Below are 9,309 nucleotides of genomic sequence, written 5' to 3'. Positions count from 1 at the left end.
CATAGCACCAGTAATATCGTAGGCTAAGGCATCACAAATCAGGCCACTCTAGTCCTAATATGAATACCTGGCCTACTCTAGCATGCATAGCATATCACATAATATCTCACAACACATAATGTAAGGGTATTTTGGGAAATCACCGTTCGGGCGCTGGCTGATCGTACACACTGCTCCGTTCTGTCTTTCTTAAAATCTTTTACTTTCTTGGAAAAATTGTTTATTTTATGAAAAAATTTCCTCAAATCCTCAGTTTGAGTTCAGATATTCCCGAAGGTACATCCGAATCCCTCAAACCAAGGCTCTGATACCAACTTGCAACGAATTAAACTTTCAAAACAATTTTTCACATTTTGAAAACACACTTTCATTCATAATAGTTATAAAAATCTCATTGTATCACATAACAATCCATTACATTACATCCCAAGATCATAACATGTAAAACTCCTCGTGTGTGTACCAATCATGTTGGTGCCCTCCCGCGATCGTCACTAGTACCTGAAACACATAACACAACAGTGTAAGCATAAATGCTTAGTGAGTTCCCCAAAATACCACATACAACACATTTGCTTTTCCAGGCCATAACTTTGTAGGATCTTCCAACCGAAGTGTCTCAGGGGACTTCCGTCCCGAATCCCGGTAGACCTTACGGTCTTACCTGTATCGACCTTCCGGTCTGTAACCTCTTGACCTTCCGACCATATTAACTTGACCTTTCGGTCCATATCATGCATAACATACATATCACATAACAGCATACAACACATACTTCTCATAGCATATAAGACCTTTTGGTCACACATAGGCACCCTTCCATGTACAATATAGTGAGAAGACTCACCTCGGTATCTCGGATAATCTCGCACTCGAATCACACTGGTCTAGCCCCCGCCTAAACACATAACAATACTCTCAGATAAATAACGACTCTTAAAGGCTAGATTAAATCTATTATACAATTTCCATAGAAGGGTAACAGACCATTTTACCCCTCCTTGACCCAAAAGTCCAAAGGTTGACCAAAACCCTAAAAGTCAACGAAAGTCAACAGGGGGCAGTATTTGGCGCGTACCTTCTCAGTACGCGGGGAGTACGCCAGAGAACCACAATCAGGGCCTCAACCCCTTACGCTACGCGTACTGAGAGTTACGCCCAACATAAGTCCCAGTTCACCCATTTCATAGATTTAGGTCTTAAACAGTTAAGACACTCCTTCAACTTCCAGATCTGACTCTCTTAAAGCCTCCTATTCCATAAAGTCGGGGCCTTTAAGTCTTTGCATGGCTGTAAAGGTCCTTACACCCTCAAACCGCTTTCCTTCCTCCTGCAATGGTCTAGATCTCATGCATGGCTCAATATTTACGTCCAAGATTTCATTTTTTATGAACATACAACACTTATAGTCATGAAATATGATAGATCTAGGCCAATGGAGACCATTTGCTCATAAAGTCTCCATCTTGGGACCAAAAACCCTAGAAATTGGTCCAAGAAGCACACAACATAAATGACAAGGCAAGTTTTGAGCTTTTTACCTCAGGAAGAACCTCCAACCTCTGAAAAGCTCGGATCTACTCTTTCCCTCAAGCTTGTAGCCTCCAAAATGACATCTTCTTTCCTTCCACCACCTTGAAATGACACTTAGAAGCTTAGAACACCAACACACTAGCTAAAAACGAAAGGGGACTCTCTATTAGGGTTTTTCTCTCTGGTATGGAGGCTGAGGTCGAAGCCATAACATTCCTTTTATAGTGCTCATGCCCCAAATTAGGGTTTACATCTGGACACATTACAACCAACGTAACCTTAGGTACGCCTAGTGTACCCAGGCGAGTCCACGTCCAACATAAGCACACGAGTACACGCAACGTACTCCTTAGTATGCCCAGCGTAGTCACAAGTCTAACATTTTACTTAAGGGACTTATCTTGACAACTTTGGAAAAATAGAAGGGTTAAATAGCTTTACCTGAGTTTCGGGATGTTACACTTGAGGCATAGGCGATGACCTTACCTCGTTGCATAAGAACACAACTAAGCCCTTAATTGGACGCATCGCAGTAGACTACGAAGTCTTCTATTCCTTCTGGGAGGGATAGTATTGGTGCGGTGCATAAGGCTCTTTTCAACGTTTGAAATGCCTTCTCTTGTTTCTCTTCCCAGTCAAAGGTCACGCCCTTCTGGGTCAATGTTGTAAGAGGTTTCGCAATTCGAGAGAAGTTCTGTATGAATCTACAGTAGTAGCTAGCGAAGCCTAGAAATTGACAAATTTCTGTAGGCGTCTTTGGTGCTGACCAGTTCTCAATGGCTTTACTTTTGGATGGGTCTACGTGGTTTCCCTCTTTGCTAACCACGTGTCCTAAGAATTCGACTCTTCGGATCCAAAATTATTATTTAGAGAAGTTTGCGTAGAGTTTCTCTGATTTTAGTGTTTCTAAGATTAGCCACAGGTGTTTACTATGCTCCTCCTTACTATGAGACTAGATAAGTATGTCATCAATGAATATGATGACGAACTGATCCAAGTAAGGACGGTACACCCTATTCAGTAGATCCATCAATATTACGGGCGCATTGGTTAATCTGAATGGCATCACTATGAACTCGTAGTGTCCGTAACGAGTTTGGAAGGCTGTCTTCAGAACATCCTCATCTAACACTCGTAATTGGTGATACCCGGATCTTGGATCAATCTTTGAAAAGTAATTCGCTCCTTGCAGTTGGTCGAACAAATCGTCTATGCGAGGCAGAGGCTAACGATTTTTGACCGTAAGTTTGTTGAGTTCTTTATAGTCGATGCACATACGAAACGACCCATCCTTGTTCTTGAAGAATAATACCGGAGCTCCCCAAGGTGAGAAGCTTGGTCTTATAAATCCCTTGCTAAGCAGTTTTGTTAAGTTGACCGGACAATTACTGCGTCTCAGTTGGTGCTAAATGATACAGCGATTTGGCTACTGGGGTAGCCCCTAGTACTAAGTCGATTCTGAACTCGACTTGGCGTTGTGGAGGTAACCCCAGTAGTTCTTCTGGAAATATTTCGGTAAAGTCGCATACTACAGGGATGTTCTTCAAGTGTTTAGTTTTGTGGCTCGTATCAACAACGTGTGCAAGGAATGCATGGTATTCTTTACGTAAGTACTTCTAAGTTTGAATACTTGAGATGATTCATAGGCTCATGCCGAGTTTGTCGCCGTAGATAATAAGAGTTTCGTTACACGGGATATTAAGGCGAACAAATTTCTCATTACACATGATGTCGGCACGATGAAGACTCAACCAATCCATGCCGATAATGACATCGAAACTTTTAATTGGGACCGGCATGAGGTCGATCGAAAATGTATGGCTATCTAGAGTTAGAGTACATCCTATGTATATATTGTTAGTGCTCTCAGTTTTTCCGTTAGCCATTTCTACAGTGAACGGTTCTTTAAATGAGCATGGTTGTTGTTTAAGTAAGTGTAACACCCAAAGTTTTGGAGGCCATGAAAGGAAAGAAAACCCTAATTTTTAGGGGTGACACGGCGAGTCCAAGGAGGAACTCGGCGAGTCCGAGCGGGATCCGGGTCGAGGTGTAAGTGACCAACTCGGCGAGTCAGCCAAGTGGACTCGACGAGTCTGGTCTGTGCGAGGAAAACCCTAAATCCGGGACTTTGGGCGCTATTTAAGCTCTTTATTCTCTCCATTAGGGTTCCTTAGAGCCTCCCTCATTCAGAAAGTGAACCCTAAGCCTCCATTGTTGTGCATTCAAGCTTCCAAGCCGTTTTTGGGTGATTTGAAGGAAGAAGAAAGAGGGGAATCAGTGAAGTTTCGAGGATTGGCTTCAGATCTGGAGTTTGTAGAGCCTTTCTGAGATATTGAAGGTAATAAGTCGTTTCTCTCCTTTAGATCTTCCATGGTTGTGAGATTTGGGGCTTTTAAGCCATGGTTTGTCACCCATTTGAGTTAGAAGCCAGATAGGGAGTTGCTACTTCAGATCCAAGTGTGTTATGGACTAGAGAAGCATAAAGTATCAGCCCTTGAGTCAATTTTGAACCCCTTGGCCTTAAACCCTAGTTTATGGTGTATTTTTCCTAGATCTCCATCTCTACACGTAAAGTTTTGCAACTTTACGTGAGGAATAGGCATGGGAAGGGTGGATCTGCAGTTTGGAGTCCATGCATGACTCAAAAGTCCTCTGCATGTATGTAGATCGGAATGGACTCGGTGAGTAGCATGAAGACGAGGAGGAACTCCACGAGTGGGATGAACAGCTCGTCGAGTCAGATGATGTTGGGTAGGAACTCGGCGAGTTGGATGAACAACTCGGCGAGTCTGTTGAAGGTTGTCCTGGACTCAGCGAGTCTGTTCTTGGACTCGGCGAGTCAGTTCATGAAACCCCAAACCCTTCAGGTTTACTCGAATCAGTGAGTCGAATGGAGACTCGGTGAGTTGGATGGGTCAGGACTCGGTAATCGGTAGACTCGGTGAGTCATGGACTGACTCGGCGAGTCGAGTCGCTAAGAGAAGGACTCTGAACATATGAACTCGGCGAGTCAATAGGGTGACTCGGCGAGTAGGGTTGACCTGGAAGGTTGACTTTGACCAGGACTTTGTCTTTGACCAGAGTTGACTTGGTTGTCTTTCGGGGGTCAGTTAGACTCAGTGTTGCCTTGACATTGGTAGCTCGGGGAACGAGTGGAGCAGGGGTTCAGAGAGTTGTCGGTCAGCAGCCAGAGGATTATCAGTAGAGTTCAGCAGTGCGTGGTGAGTCTCCTCACTATTTGTATGGGTCTAAGGCACCAATGCCGGCCCATTTAGAATATACATGAAAGACCACGGGGTGGCTCCTGGCACACAGTATGTTATTATGGATGATAGGAATACCCGGGGGTTAGCCCTAGGCAATATGCATGAAAGACTAGGGGGTGGCTCCTAGCACACAGTATGTTATTATGGATGACGGGAAGACCCGGGGGTTAGCCCTAGGCAATATGTATGAAAGACCAAGAGGTGGCTCCTGGCACATTGTATGCTATTATATATGAAAGACCAGGAGGTGGCTTCTGGCACACTGTATGCTGTTTAGCTAAGTAGAGTAGTATGTATGGTTGTCTTTGTGATACTTGCATAAAAGACCAGGGGGTAAGACTAGAGGGTGGCCCTTGGCACTTGTCTGTAAGAGCCAGGGAGCGGCCCAGGCTTGACCAGGAAGACCACGCGCGGCCCGTGGCATAATGGTAAGACTATGTTTGGCACATAGCACCTTACTTGTTTATGGATAAGTCGGTTATGTATGGTTCTTGGCTATGAATGGTTTGTATGGTATGTGGTATCTGGGGAACTCACTAAGCTTCATGCTTAGGGTTTTCAGTTTTGGTTTCAGGTACTTCCGGTAACGGATGATGGAGCTCGGGATGATCGCATGGCACACACCATAGATTAGTCAGCCTGGGAATGTTTTACTCTGATAATGAACATGTGTTTTGAAAACTAATACTCTGTTTATGTTTTGAAATGAGGATTTTACGTTAATTAATATTTTATTAAAAAAAAATTTTAGTCTTGAATTTTGGGACGTTACAGTAAGTGAGCAAATTTCTGGTTCATGAAACTCCTCTCCGCTCCGCTATCAAATAGTATGCATGCATAAGAGTTTTCAAGGAGAAACGTACCAGTCACCATTGTAGGGTCAGGAACTGCTTCCTTGTGGCCTATAGCCAAAACTCTTCCTTCTCCACCAGCATTCCCTGCCTTAGGGCAGTCTCTTTTGTAGTGGCCCACCTCGCCACATCCATAGCAAGACTGACCTACACCAGCGCCAGGGACCTGGCTGATTGGCCTTGCCGGGGACCTGCAGAAGTGGACAATGTGTCCCTTCTTGTTGCAGTTGGAGCATTGCAATTCTCGGTAGGGTCCATTATGGTGGAAGCTGCATTTGTTGCACTTTGGCAAGTTTCCAGCTTACTGCTTCGCCGGAGCAGCAGCGACAGGTGATATCGTGGCATGAACCGCCACAATCTGCTGCTTTTTGGCAGCTTTTTGTTTCTTCTTGGTATTTAAGACTACACATCATTCATTACGGGATTTTTCTCAATTTAAAAAGAGTTTTACGTCGAATTAAAACCACTTTTATATCTTTAAGTATGACAAACACTTGTTCATTCTCGGTCCTGGTAATTAGGACCACATAACTTTTATAAGGAAAATATTGGATTTTTCTTGGTAACATACAATTCATTACAAAGATCAATTTTCAAACTCTTACTATCAAAAGCTTATGAACTCACCAACTTAATTGTTTACACTTTTTAAAACTACTTGTATTCTCAGGAATTCAGTGAAACAAGAAATCAACAGCGTCTTGAGGATGGGACGATAAATCGTCAAACAGTTCATTTTGTCATCATAATGTAATTGATTTGAATCATGTAAACATATGCTTTGGTGTAACTTTTTCAATTATATTTATGACTGGTTGCATTTACTTTGAGCACTATTATACTCGTTGTTGTGATACTATACATGAAGTCCTCCACCCCTGGACGTTTCCGCTATCATTGGTTTGGGGGTGTGACAAGAACCGATTTTGTAAACTAAACCTTATATGTATCTCAGTTTGAAGAATAAAAGATATTTTTATATTAGAGTTACTCATGAATAGATCCACGAAGTAATCTCTAAGTATGAGTTTTTCCAATACTTACAATTTTATTTTCAAGTACTCATGAATATTTTCTTAATCTCTATGGAATACCCAAAACACCTTGTTCAATCAACCAATACTCATGAAAACCTTAAGTCACTCACCCACTTCCTACAGTGGGACCGAAAGTGTAAGTTTGAACATAATTAAACATTCTGGAAGTAGGTTCAAAACATGCAAAAGTGGAACACAATATTTGAATTAACACAACTTTGATAGCAACAAAATATATTTATTAAGTCTCTATTAAATAAACATCAAAAGGGTTACAATTCATGTTGTTATATGTTTCATAATAATTCAAACTAACAACTAAACTATTACATCAAATCACTATCTAGTCTCATGCCAATCTTTGTCGCATGACCATCATGTTTCTATCTTGATAGTGGCTCAGTGAACGGATCAACATGATTATCCTCAGATGACACATTATTCATGATAATGTCTCTATCTTCGACTATCTATCAAATTTTATGGGACATTCTTAGTATGTGACTTAAATTACCATGGTAATTTCACATTTTAGTCAAGGTGACTACACCATTGATATACAATAGATCTCTATAGGATCTTTGATTCTTGGCACAACTCCAAGATCACCGATGAAGTTCTTTAACCATGCAACCTCCTTTTCTGCTTCCGAGGTTGCAATGTATTCAGACTCACATGTCGAGTCTACCACCGTGTTCTACTAAAAACTATTCCACGTAACAACTCCCCCATTCAACAAAAGCACCCAACCTATCTGCAAACATGATTTTCCCCTTTCATTTTGTAAACTTGCATCCGTATAACCTATAACTTGCGACTCTTATCTGACACCATACACTAGGAACATATCCTTAGTTCTTTTCAGATACTTGAGGATATTCTGCATGGCCATTTAAAGTGGAACACATTAGTTGAATTAACACAACTTTAATAGCAAAAAAGCTCTTTGTTAAGTCTCTATGAAATAAACATCAAAAGGGTTACAATTTAGATCGCTATATGTTTCATAGTAATTCAAACCACCAGATAAACTATTAAATCAAATCATTATCTAGTCTCATGCCAATGGTCGTTGCATGACCATCATGTTTCTCTCTTGATAGTGGCTTTATGAACTGATCAACATGGTTCTCCTTAGATTACACCTTATTCATGATGATGTCTCTATCTTCGACTCTCTGTCCAACATAATGGTACTTTTTTAGTATGTGTCTGAAATTACCATGGTTCTTACTCTCTTTATTCAAGGAGAATGCACCCTCAATATCATAATAGATCTCCATAGGCTCTTTGATGCTTGAAACAAATCCAATATCATAAATAAAGTTCTTTAACCATGTAGCTTCCTTTGCTGCTTCACATGTTGCAATATACTAAGACTCACAAGTTGAGTTTGTCACCATTTTCAACAAAATACCCAACTTTTCTGCGAATATGAGTTGTTCCAATTGGTCTGGAAACTTGCATCTGAATAACCTACAACTTGTAACTCTGTTCAGCCACCATATACTAGGAACATATCCTTAATTTTTTTCAAATAGTTGAGGATATTCTTCATGGTCATCCAATAACTATCACTAGATTGTCTTGATATCAACTCACCATGCTTAGAACATATGAGATATCAGTTCTATTTTATGTCATGGCTTACATGATCGATGATATAGATAAAGAATATGATACTCGACTCATTCTATCCGGTTCTTCTTTGGTGCTGGTATATTTATCTTTGATCTATCTTATTCCATGTTGCATCGGTAAGTAATATGTGATGGGTTTTATACAAACAATCCTATGTGTGCATGCAACCCTAGAGTTGGATCTATGTTTTCACTATTAGTTATACAACTTTATGAACACAAAATGAAACCTGGCATGCTAATATTATTTTTGAAATCCATATATAAGAATAGAATACATACCTTTTGTTGTTATATAGTAATAACAACTAGTTCCTTGAATTTCCTTAGCTCTTAAAAGCACGTACCACAAGTGTAGTACCTCTAATGGCTCACAAACACACTAGGTGAAAGGATGAATATTAGAGAGAGGAGAGAAGGGTATCTTGCCCTAGAATTTGTCCCTTTTATGTTTTCCCAAAGCTTGGACGAAATCTTAGTGCCTTAGGGTGCTATTTATACATAAGGCTAACTAGGGTTTCAAGGTGTAAACCCTAATCCCTTAGCTTAGGGCCTAAGCAAGTCCATGGACTTCTTTCCTTAAGCCATTGGACAAAAACTCCTAGATCCTTCTAGGATTTTCGTTCAAGCCTTAATAAAGGTGATCCAATGGCCCAAAGCCTTAACTATTGAGTAATTAATTCAGTCAGTTCCTTTAATCCCAAAATTAATTCCTAATTAATTTCTTATTAAATAATAAATAAAAATACGATTCCAAATTAATATATTATTCATATAATATATTAACAAATCATATTTATACCCCAATTTATTATTCTTAACAATGAACCAGCCTCTCTCCTCAACAATCATCCTGTCTAGTTACCAGTGTGAAGCCAACCCAAAAGGACCATGCTGACAATCGGGTCAAGTACATACCAAAATAGTTATGGACTTAGACACTAATCCAACAGTCTCCCACTTGAATAAGTCTAATAACTAT

Source organism: Lactuca sativa, chromosome 3, assembly GCF_002870075.4.
Source record: "Lactuca sativa cultivar Salinas chromosome 3, Lsat_Salinas_v11, whole genome shotgun sequence".
Taxonomy (NCBI): domain Eukaryota; kingdom Viridiplantae; phylum Streptophyta; class Magnoliopsida; order Asterales; family Asteraceae; genus Lactuca; species Lactuca sativa.
The sequence above is the reverse complement of the archived record's forward strand: the minus strand, read 5'-3'. Positions refer to the sequence as shown.